The following is an 8,256-nucleotide window of genomic DNA, read 5'->3' on the forward strand; positions in this document are numbered from 1 at the left end:
AACACCCAAATGTCATCTCCCCTCTCCCTATTTTCCTCACAGTCCTGTAAATCAGTGAGTCTCAGTACGACGCAGGTTGAAAACACGCAGCCAACCCAAAGAGCCCTGTGGACAGACACATCTACTTCAGAACAGCCCAAGTCACCTTCAACAAGACAAAACACACTCAGGCAGCGACCTACCTTTCTCTTTTGCGGTGTGCAGTCTCCTGAAAGTGAATCCTGTCCTGGAGATCTTCCTAAGACCCTCTTATGTGCGATGAAACTTCAGGGCCCTCATTCAATCACGCAGCCACAGGAGGGGAGGGTTTCATAAAACCAGACTTCAGGTCCTCAGGGTGTCCACAGACGTCAGGGAGCAGAGGTGAACTGCCTCCCGTTCTCTGCTGCAGGAAAAAGCTGGGAGACACAGTGTGGCTGGAGGTGGGGGCGGAGGCTGGGGGAAGGGAAGTAATATGGGAACTGTAATAAATAAGAGATCCTCTCCACATGATTTCCTGTATTTGGTGCCTGTTGCCTCTCTCCAGGCTCCCTAGAGGAAATAAGAAATTTAAACTTGTCCTGTGGCCACTGGAAAGAAGAGTATAAACATGCTAAGAACCATGAAAATGAGAATGAGCAGCTCAGCAGACAGGGAGCTGACCGCCAGTTAGTGTTACCTTTTACCAAGTGCTTTCTTCCTGAAGTTTCTCCAAGTGTTTAACTCTGCAAGAGTCAAGAACACCCTTACCCTCTTCCACTGAGCTGAAGCATTGTCTGGCCCCTGTCCAGATGTCCTGCTGGTGAGAGGCAAGTCAGAACAGGTCTGAGAAAAGTCGCTTTGCCAGCCTTGGGCAAGACCCTCTGGGTTCTGTCTTTGGAACCGCTGATGACCTTCTGTGTCTGATCTTGGAACAGCTTCTAAAGTCCTCCATCCATTTTGCCCTAGAGTTTAAAGAATTACTTAAAAGTGCGAAATGAAAAATACGAGATCACTCATTCAAACATCAAGGACTTCAAGATGGGGACAACTGAACATTAAATCAAGAGTGGGGGTCCTTCCTCCTTCTGTACGGGACTATATGCAGCTGTTGAATTTGTACCTCCCTGAAGCCAGTCCTGGCTAGAGGAAGGATGGATCGATCTATGGGTGTGTCAGACTATCGCCAGTTTGCTCTGCTGGGTGACAGTCTGCCCTTGAACAGCAGTGTACTCTGATGCCGGTGCACGAGGGGGTAATGCTGGTTTGGGGGTGTAAGCAGGCACAGACCTCAACGGTATCACTGACTGAAAACCCCACCAGAGGTCTCCTTGCTGATCTTCCGCTCACCTCCAATTCATTCTTGTTCCCACCGTCAGGGCAATTGCTATTAAATGCAACCATCATGGTATGATTCGCATGCTTAAAATCTTCCAGTAACATAAGAATAAAAGCCAAAAACTTTGACGTGGCTTCCAGCCCCTTCAGGACCTAGCACTGGCTTACCTCTCCCACCTGACCTCAAAGCCCACCTCCACCTGCTGTCTCCTCACCCCCTCCTCATTCCCTCCTTCCCCACCTTTCTCACTCCTGGGAATCACTCTGTGAACGGTGCACTCCTTCAACCCCCAATCCTTCAAATCTCAAATCCCCCAGAAGATATTTTTCAGATTCCGGGGTCCCTTTGGTGTGTCTCCTTAACAAACCATGTTTATCATCTCTCTTAACCCTCATTAACTCAAGGCACTGGACACCAGTCCACTTGTCCTGGTCTTCTGCCAGGCTACAGACTCTGAAAAGGCATGGACTGTGTCTGTTTCAGCATGACGTCCCTTGGTCTAGGGCCCAGGAGGGGGTGACCTGTGTCAGGTTAGTATTAGGAGCGGGAGCACTAATGACAGGTATCCCCTTTTGGGGAAAGGGAGAACACATGACTCAGAGCAAAACATAAAATTGTTGTTACAGTTTTACAGTTTAAACTCTGGCAGACGGAGTGGAGCAATTACACAGGCAATATTGCAAATGATTCTTATCCACAGAAATACAAATTAATTTTCCTCGGGAGAGACGCACAATTGATTTCCACCCTGTAGAAATGATTCCCCCAAGTGCTACATTTCAGAGCTCTATATGACATACATATTTGCATATTAACAAATTCAATTCAGTGTTCCTTATTGCCTGCCTAATGTCTACTCTTGAGATTTTCCTTTGAACTAGTTTTAACGTCTTACTGTCCCTTCATTAATTAATGAGTTAAATAAGGTCTTCATCCTTGTTCATTTTATATTTTTATGAGAGTGATGATTTCATATTTCTAAGATGATTTTTAAACAGAAGTCAGGTGATAAGCAGTGAATATAGAAAGTTCTGGTAGGAATTTGCAGTGGCAGAATCGTTTTCTTCAATATTTTGCTTAGTTTTTTTAAGTCCCCTGAGTATGCAAAGTAAAAAGAGGAAATGAATGAAGCATGGTGACTATCAAAGTCAATGACAAAACTGCCTGTGCTGTACAATTAGGAAGGTACAGGTTTCAGTCAGGCAGAAGTACAGGCAAAGCCCAAAGTGTACAAAACCATAGCTGGACAGGTGGTTACCAGGTGAGCAAATGCCAAGGCTCGGCCTCACTGACACAGGCATCTTGGAGGTAAGAAGAGCTTGATAAGCAGAAGGCACATATTTCAGGTGTTCAGTGTTTCTTTCAAGCAGTATTTGTGGGAATCCCAGTTGCACAGACAGCCTTCTAGAAATACCTTACTATCAATTAGCAATAGCAAACCCTTCCACAAAGGGGCCAGTGACACTTCATCAAGAAAAACTCAGATTCTATCAATATATTTGTATAGTTTTGTTTCTCTCTTTTTTCTTTTTTAATTGTATTTTATAGATTGTGCTATTATAGGGTCCCAATTTTTCCCCTTTGGCACCCCTCCACCCAGTACACTCCATTCCCTTAGGCAATGTCCAGACCATTGTCATGTCCACGGGTCATGCGCATAAGCTCTTTGGCTACTCCATTTCCTATACTGTACTGTACATCCTCATGGCTATTCTGTAACTACCTGTTTGTACTTTCTAATCCCCTCACCTTTTCACCCATTCACCACGCTCCCCTCCCATCTGACAACCATCAAAACACTGTCTGTATCCATGATTCTATCCTTGTTCTGCAGTTTGCTTAGTTTGTTTTTTAGATTCAATTGCTGATATGTATACTTATTGCCATTTTGTTGTTCACAGTTTTGATCTTCTTTTCTTAAATAAATCACTTTAACATTTCATATAATAATGGTTTTGTGATGATGAATTCCTTTAGGTTTTTCTTGTCTAGGAAGCTCTCTATCTGCCCTGGGATCCTAAATAATACCTTTGCTGGGTAGAACAATCTTGGCTATAGGTCCCCGCTTTTCATGACTTTGAATATTTCTCACCAATCCTTTCTAGCCTGCAAAGTTTCTTTTGAGAAATAAGCTGACAGTCTTATGAAAACTCCCCTGTAGGTAACTTACTGCTTTTCTCTTCCTGTTTTTAAGATTCTCTCTTTATCTTTAACCTTTGGCATTTGAATTATGATGTGTCTTGGAGTGGGCCTCTTCATATCCATCCTGTTTGGGACTCTCTGTGCTTTCTGGACTTGCATGTCTATTTCCTTCACCAAATTAGGGATTTCTTTCATTATTTTTTCAAATATTCTCAAATTCTTTGTTCTTTCTTTTTCTCCTTCTGGCACCCCTATGATGGAAATGTTGGACTTCTTGAAGTTGTCCCAGAGGCTGCTTATACTACCCTCATTTTTTTGGATTCTTTTGTCTTTTTGTTGTTTTCATTGGCTGTTTTTTGCTTCCTTATGTTATACATCATTGATTTGATTCTCGCTTTCATCTATTCTACTGTTGATTCCTGGTAAACTGTTCTGATTTCAATTAGTGTATCCTTTGTTTCTACTGGATCTTTTCTATGCTGTTGAGGTCCTCACTAAGTTCTTTGAGCATCCGTATAACCAGTGTTTTGAACTCTGCATCTGATAGATTGCTTATCTCCATTTCATTTAGGTCTTTTTCTGGAGTTTTGATCTATTCTTTCAGCTGGGCCATGTTTCTTTGTCTCCTCCTTTTGGAACCTCCCTGGGTTTGTTTCTATGTATTAGGTAGGGATTCTATAACTCCGTGTCCTGGCAGTATGGCCTAATGTAATAGGTGTCCTCAGAGTCCAGTGGCACAGCCTCCCTTATCACCCAAGCTGGGTACTTGAGATGTGCCCTTCATGTGAGCTGAGTACACTCTCCTCTTATAATTGAGCTTTGGTTGCTGTTGGTAGATCAAATGGAGGGATTTACCCAGGCAGTCAGCTGCAAGGATTGGCTGTGACCACCAACCACCAACCTCAGACCTCCATGGAGGATCAGCAGTGCAGGGGCAGTGTGGTGATCTGTCTGTAGCTATGTAGCTGGGTATACAGTCCCTGAGGTTTCCCGGGTGGTACAGGCCAAGGCCAGACCCCACCTGTGTTTTGCCCAGGGCCAGCCTGCCAGAGATATAGAGCAATCTGAGATGGCTGTTTCTTATTTGGCTTTGGAGATTTCCATGTGAAGCCAAGTGGTGAATCTCAGCTGGCTGCTGCTAGTGCTATGCCTGGGCCACTTAGCAAGTGGTAAGGAGGCTGGGGGCTCACTCAAGACAGCTGTTGCTTGCTTGAAAGGATTTAGGAAGTTGTGAAGCTTGAGTCAAGACCATCCATTCATATGGAAAAGCTACTGTTAACAGCTATAAGTTGGGTGGGATGGAGCCTCAGGGGATCTCTAGAGCAGGGGCAAACGGTGTTAACCAGGTTGATGAAGTCTCAGATATGGCACCTGCCTGTCAGCTCTGTGGCTCTGCCTGCCTTTCTGTCTGAGAGAAAGCTGTCCCCCAGCTCTTGCCCTGAGGCCAAACACTTCATTTCCTCCCTGTATGCCACTGGTGCCTTTTAAGCGGCTACCTCAGTGCTGGAGCCCAGGAGTGAGTCAGAGTAAGTTTGTGTGTGGGTTCTTTAAGAGGAACAGCTTGGGACCCTAGAAGTTTCTTCCACTGACCCAATCCTTGCTGGTTTTTGCAGCCAGAAGTTATGGGGACTTATCTTCCTGGCACTGGAACCCTGGGCTGGGCGGCCTGGTGTGGGGCTGGGACCCCTCACTCCTGAGATATCCCTCTCAAATTTTTATCCACCACACATGAGTGAGGGACCAGCCCATTCAGTATCTGCACCCCTCGTACCATTCTGGATGAATGTGGTTTCTTTAATTTGGTGGTTGTCAGACTTCCATGCCATTCAATTTCTGCTGGCTCTGAGTTGATGGTTGTCCTATGATTTAATTGTAATTCTGATGTGGTCGTGTTTTTGGAGGCAAGCTGTGTTTAACTCTGCCACCAACTTGACCATTGGTTTCCCTTTAAAGTTGATATATTTTCTATTTTTGATTGATGTAACTTGAAGTCATTTTTTTTAATATCAGAAACATAAAATGAGTTATCCTTAAGGAGTGTGGTCTGGTCAACCAGTGCAATATGTTTCCTAAAGCTCTTTGTACCAGACAAGAAAAAGATTTTTTGGGTTTTTGTTTGTTTGTTTGTTTTCCTGGTTTTGAAATAAAATTTGTAATTAATTCCAGTAGAAGGAGAAAAGTAACATACCTAACAGTTCAATGTGGAATTTGGATGTTTTCCTGAGAAGAGTGATTCCTGATTTTGAAGGAATTGTGAGAAGTATAAATGATCATGGCAAGTAACCGCACAAATGAGATCTGTTAGATGCTCAGAGATCACTTAGCACACACATAGTACTTAGCACAGACATGCAGCACTTGCTGCAAACGTGGAGCCCTGCTGCACAACGGGGCAGTGCCTCAGGAAGGGAGAGTCAGCCTCACCAGCCTGGCTCCACCTGCATCAGAAGTGAGGCTAGTCTTGTCCCTTGGGCCATTTTTGTCTTTACCAACTACTAATATCACATTAGTCATTAGAGAGAGAACACTAAGAGGGGACTACTAACGAGGTCCTTATTTTATTGAGAGATAAAGAAACTGTGTAATCCACAATATCAAATCTGCCAAAGAGGAAGTATGTGCAAGAAATGTCAGTAGGGTTGTTCTTGGAAAGAAATGTTCACATTAAGTAAGACCACTATCCTACGCTTCCTTGGAAAATGAAGGTGTTAGAAAAAACAAGAAAGAAGGCTTGAGAGAGAGAGAGAAGAGGGAGGGAGGGAAGGGAGGAAGGAAGGAAAAAAAGAGAGAAAGAAAGACCTAAGTCCGAGTATTTGGGGAACTAGGAATTCTCATACATGGGTAAGTACTTTGGAGGGAATTAGGAAGTCACACTGCTGAGCGAGTGTTACTTGTTTAATCACGTTGGAGAGCCATTTAGCAGCATCCAGGATAGTTTAAAATCTGGTCACTGTATATATTCTAGAGAAACTCCTGCTTACATATACAATGAGAAAATACAAACGTGTTCATATGCATTACTTTGTTATTAACTAGAACCTGAAGAAAATACATATGCATTAGTAGGGAAGTGAATAAAAGAATATAGCATTATCACAGAAATAGTGAACTAGATCTTTACGTATCAACATGGATGGACAATATTTTTTTTGTGGGAAAAAAAAAGCCAGAGTGAGGAATGACAGTTGCAGAAAAATATGTACACAATGAAAAAAATACAGAATGCAGCCCAGGAGAAGAAGATATGAAATGGGACTAAGCAGGGAATAAAAGAGATTTTCCATTTTATTCTAGGTCTGTGGTATTTAAAAAAAGAATAAAAAATGACAAAATATCAATACTTCAGTTTCGTATGGCATGTAATAATACAGATACTTTTATATCTCTATAGTTTTTTTTAAAGCAAAGTCATGAAAATATTATTTTAAAAAATAGAGACATTTTGAGTCAGAGATTAAACACATTCTTTTTTTATTCTCCACCTGCAATGATGGCAGAAAAAAATAGTTATCAGGAAAAGAACTGTAGGGAAAACCCTAATTATCTTCAATCCTTGATAAAACAGCAGTACTATTTTTGGATCCACCTCAGATTTGCTCACTTCTTCCAAGTGAAGCGAAGCCTGGGTCCTCAGGCCCGTTCAGGGGCCGTATTTCTCCCCATGTCCTGCATGTGTACTGACTGTCCGACACCCTCTGCTCCACGTGTTCACGGGTACACTTCACAAGAGAAGTTGTAAAACCCTGCTGAATCCAGCTGAACACTTCCCAAAGACAACTGCCTTTGAAACTGTGTGTCTTTTCAGAAGTTCGAGAAATAAATTGCTTCATTTAGGTGATGTAAAGAGAAACTTGTTTTTAAAAATTAAACTTAGGCATCTGAGTGCCAATCTTGTTTTGTTGGGTTGGTAGAGTTTTAGTGACAAAGGACTGTAGGTTGACAACACATTGGTGGACATTTTGTTTGTTTGTTTTTGTTATAGTAGAAAGAGAGGAAGAAGCTGTGGCTTTGCTAGAAATGTACTAAATTTCTCTGACCTGGCTTCCTATTAGCTCAGACTCACTCCCAGCCTTGACATTCAATATCTAATATGGAACAGTGATTAAATAGAGGTCATCCAGTGTGGGGGGAATAGATTTTTTTTCTGAGGTCTGAGAAAAGGAAGAGGGTAATTGCATTAAAGCTCAAAAAACAACTTATATTGATCACTGAAATCATTGTCCTTATGTCTCCCTGCCACCACTCCCCAGGGAATTTTTCCAACCACTGTTCCCTTGAAGCTTCCACCTAGGTCACATGCTTGGTCTCTACCTCCTTCCCAGAGCCCCACTTCCCCTCTCCCTCACTTCCAGGTCCCATCTTCTCACTGATGTGTACATTCCTAATTCTTCTCACTTCTGGATGCAGAGAAATTCATCTCTTTTCTTGTTTTGTACCCACTCATCCAAATGGCCAGGAGGTTTCAGCTTCCACCTCCAAAATGACGCAAGTGAGGTATCTTTTTAATAAGGATCCATCTTTATGCTACTCACTTTAAATAGCAGTATTTTATTTTTCTTCCTCATATGTGTATATCTTAGCTTCCTGATAGATGCATGTTTTATTTTTATACTATGTTCCAAGCATCTCAGCTTTGTATCTCTCTTTGCCACATACTTGTTGGATAAATAAATGAATGAAAGAATGATAAAAGGCAAGAGGACAAGGACTTTTAGGGTGGATAAAAAGAAGGGAAGACTGATTTCTGCCAATGACTGGGAAAACTTAGAAGGCCTCTTATCCATTGTTGCAGATGCCCTACAGCTGGGAGATAGAAA

General features: G+C 42.5%; 1 protein-coding gene across 1 annotated transcript in view; it reads right to left on the reverse strand.

Moving 5' to 3' along the window:
* Positions 1 to 500, reverse strand: part of ADGRF5 (adhesion G protein-coupled receptor F5) — a 96,940-nt gene extending 96,440 nt beyond the window's left edge. Inside the window, exon 1 of the mRNA XM_045193068.3 lies at positions 183 to 500. The gene's annotated coding sequence lies outside the window, so the exon portion shown is untranslated. The remainder of the gene's footprint in view (positions 1 to 182) is intronic.
* Between the last annotated feature and the right edge of the window lie 7,756 nt (positions 501 to 8,256).

Source organism: Desmodus rotundus, chromosome 11 (assembly GCF_022682495.2).
Source record: "Desmodus rotundus isolate HL8 chromosome 11, HLdesRot8A.1, whole genome shotgun sequence".
NCBI lineage: Eukaryota > Metazoa > Chordata > Mammalia > Chiroptera > Phyllostomidae > Desmodus > Desmodus rotundus.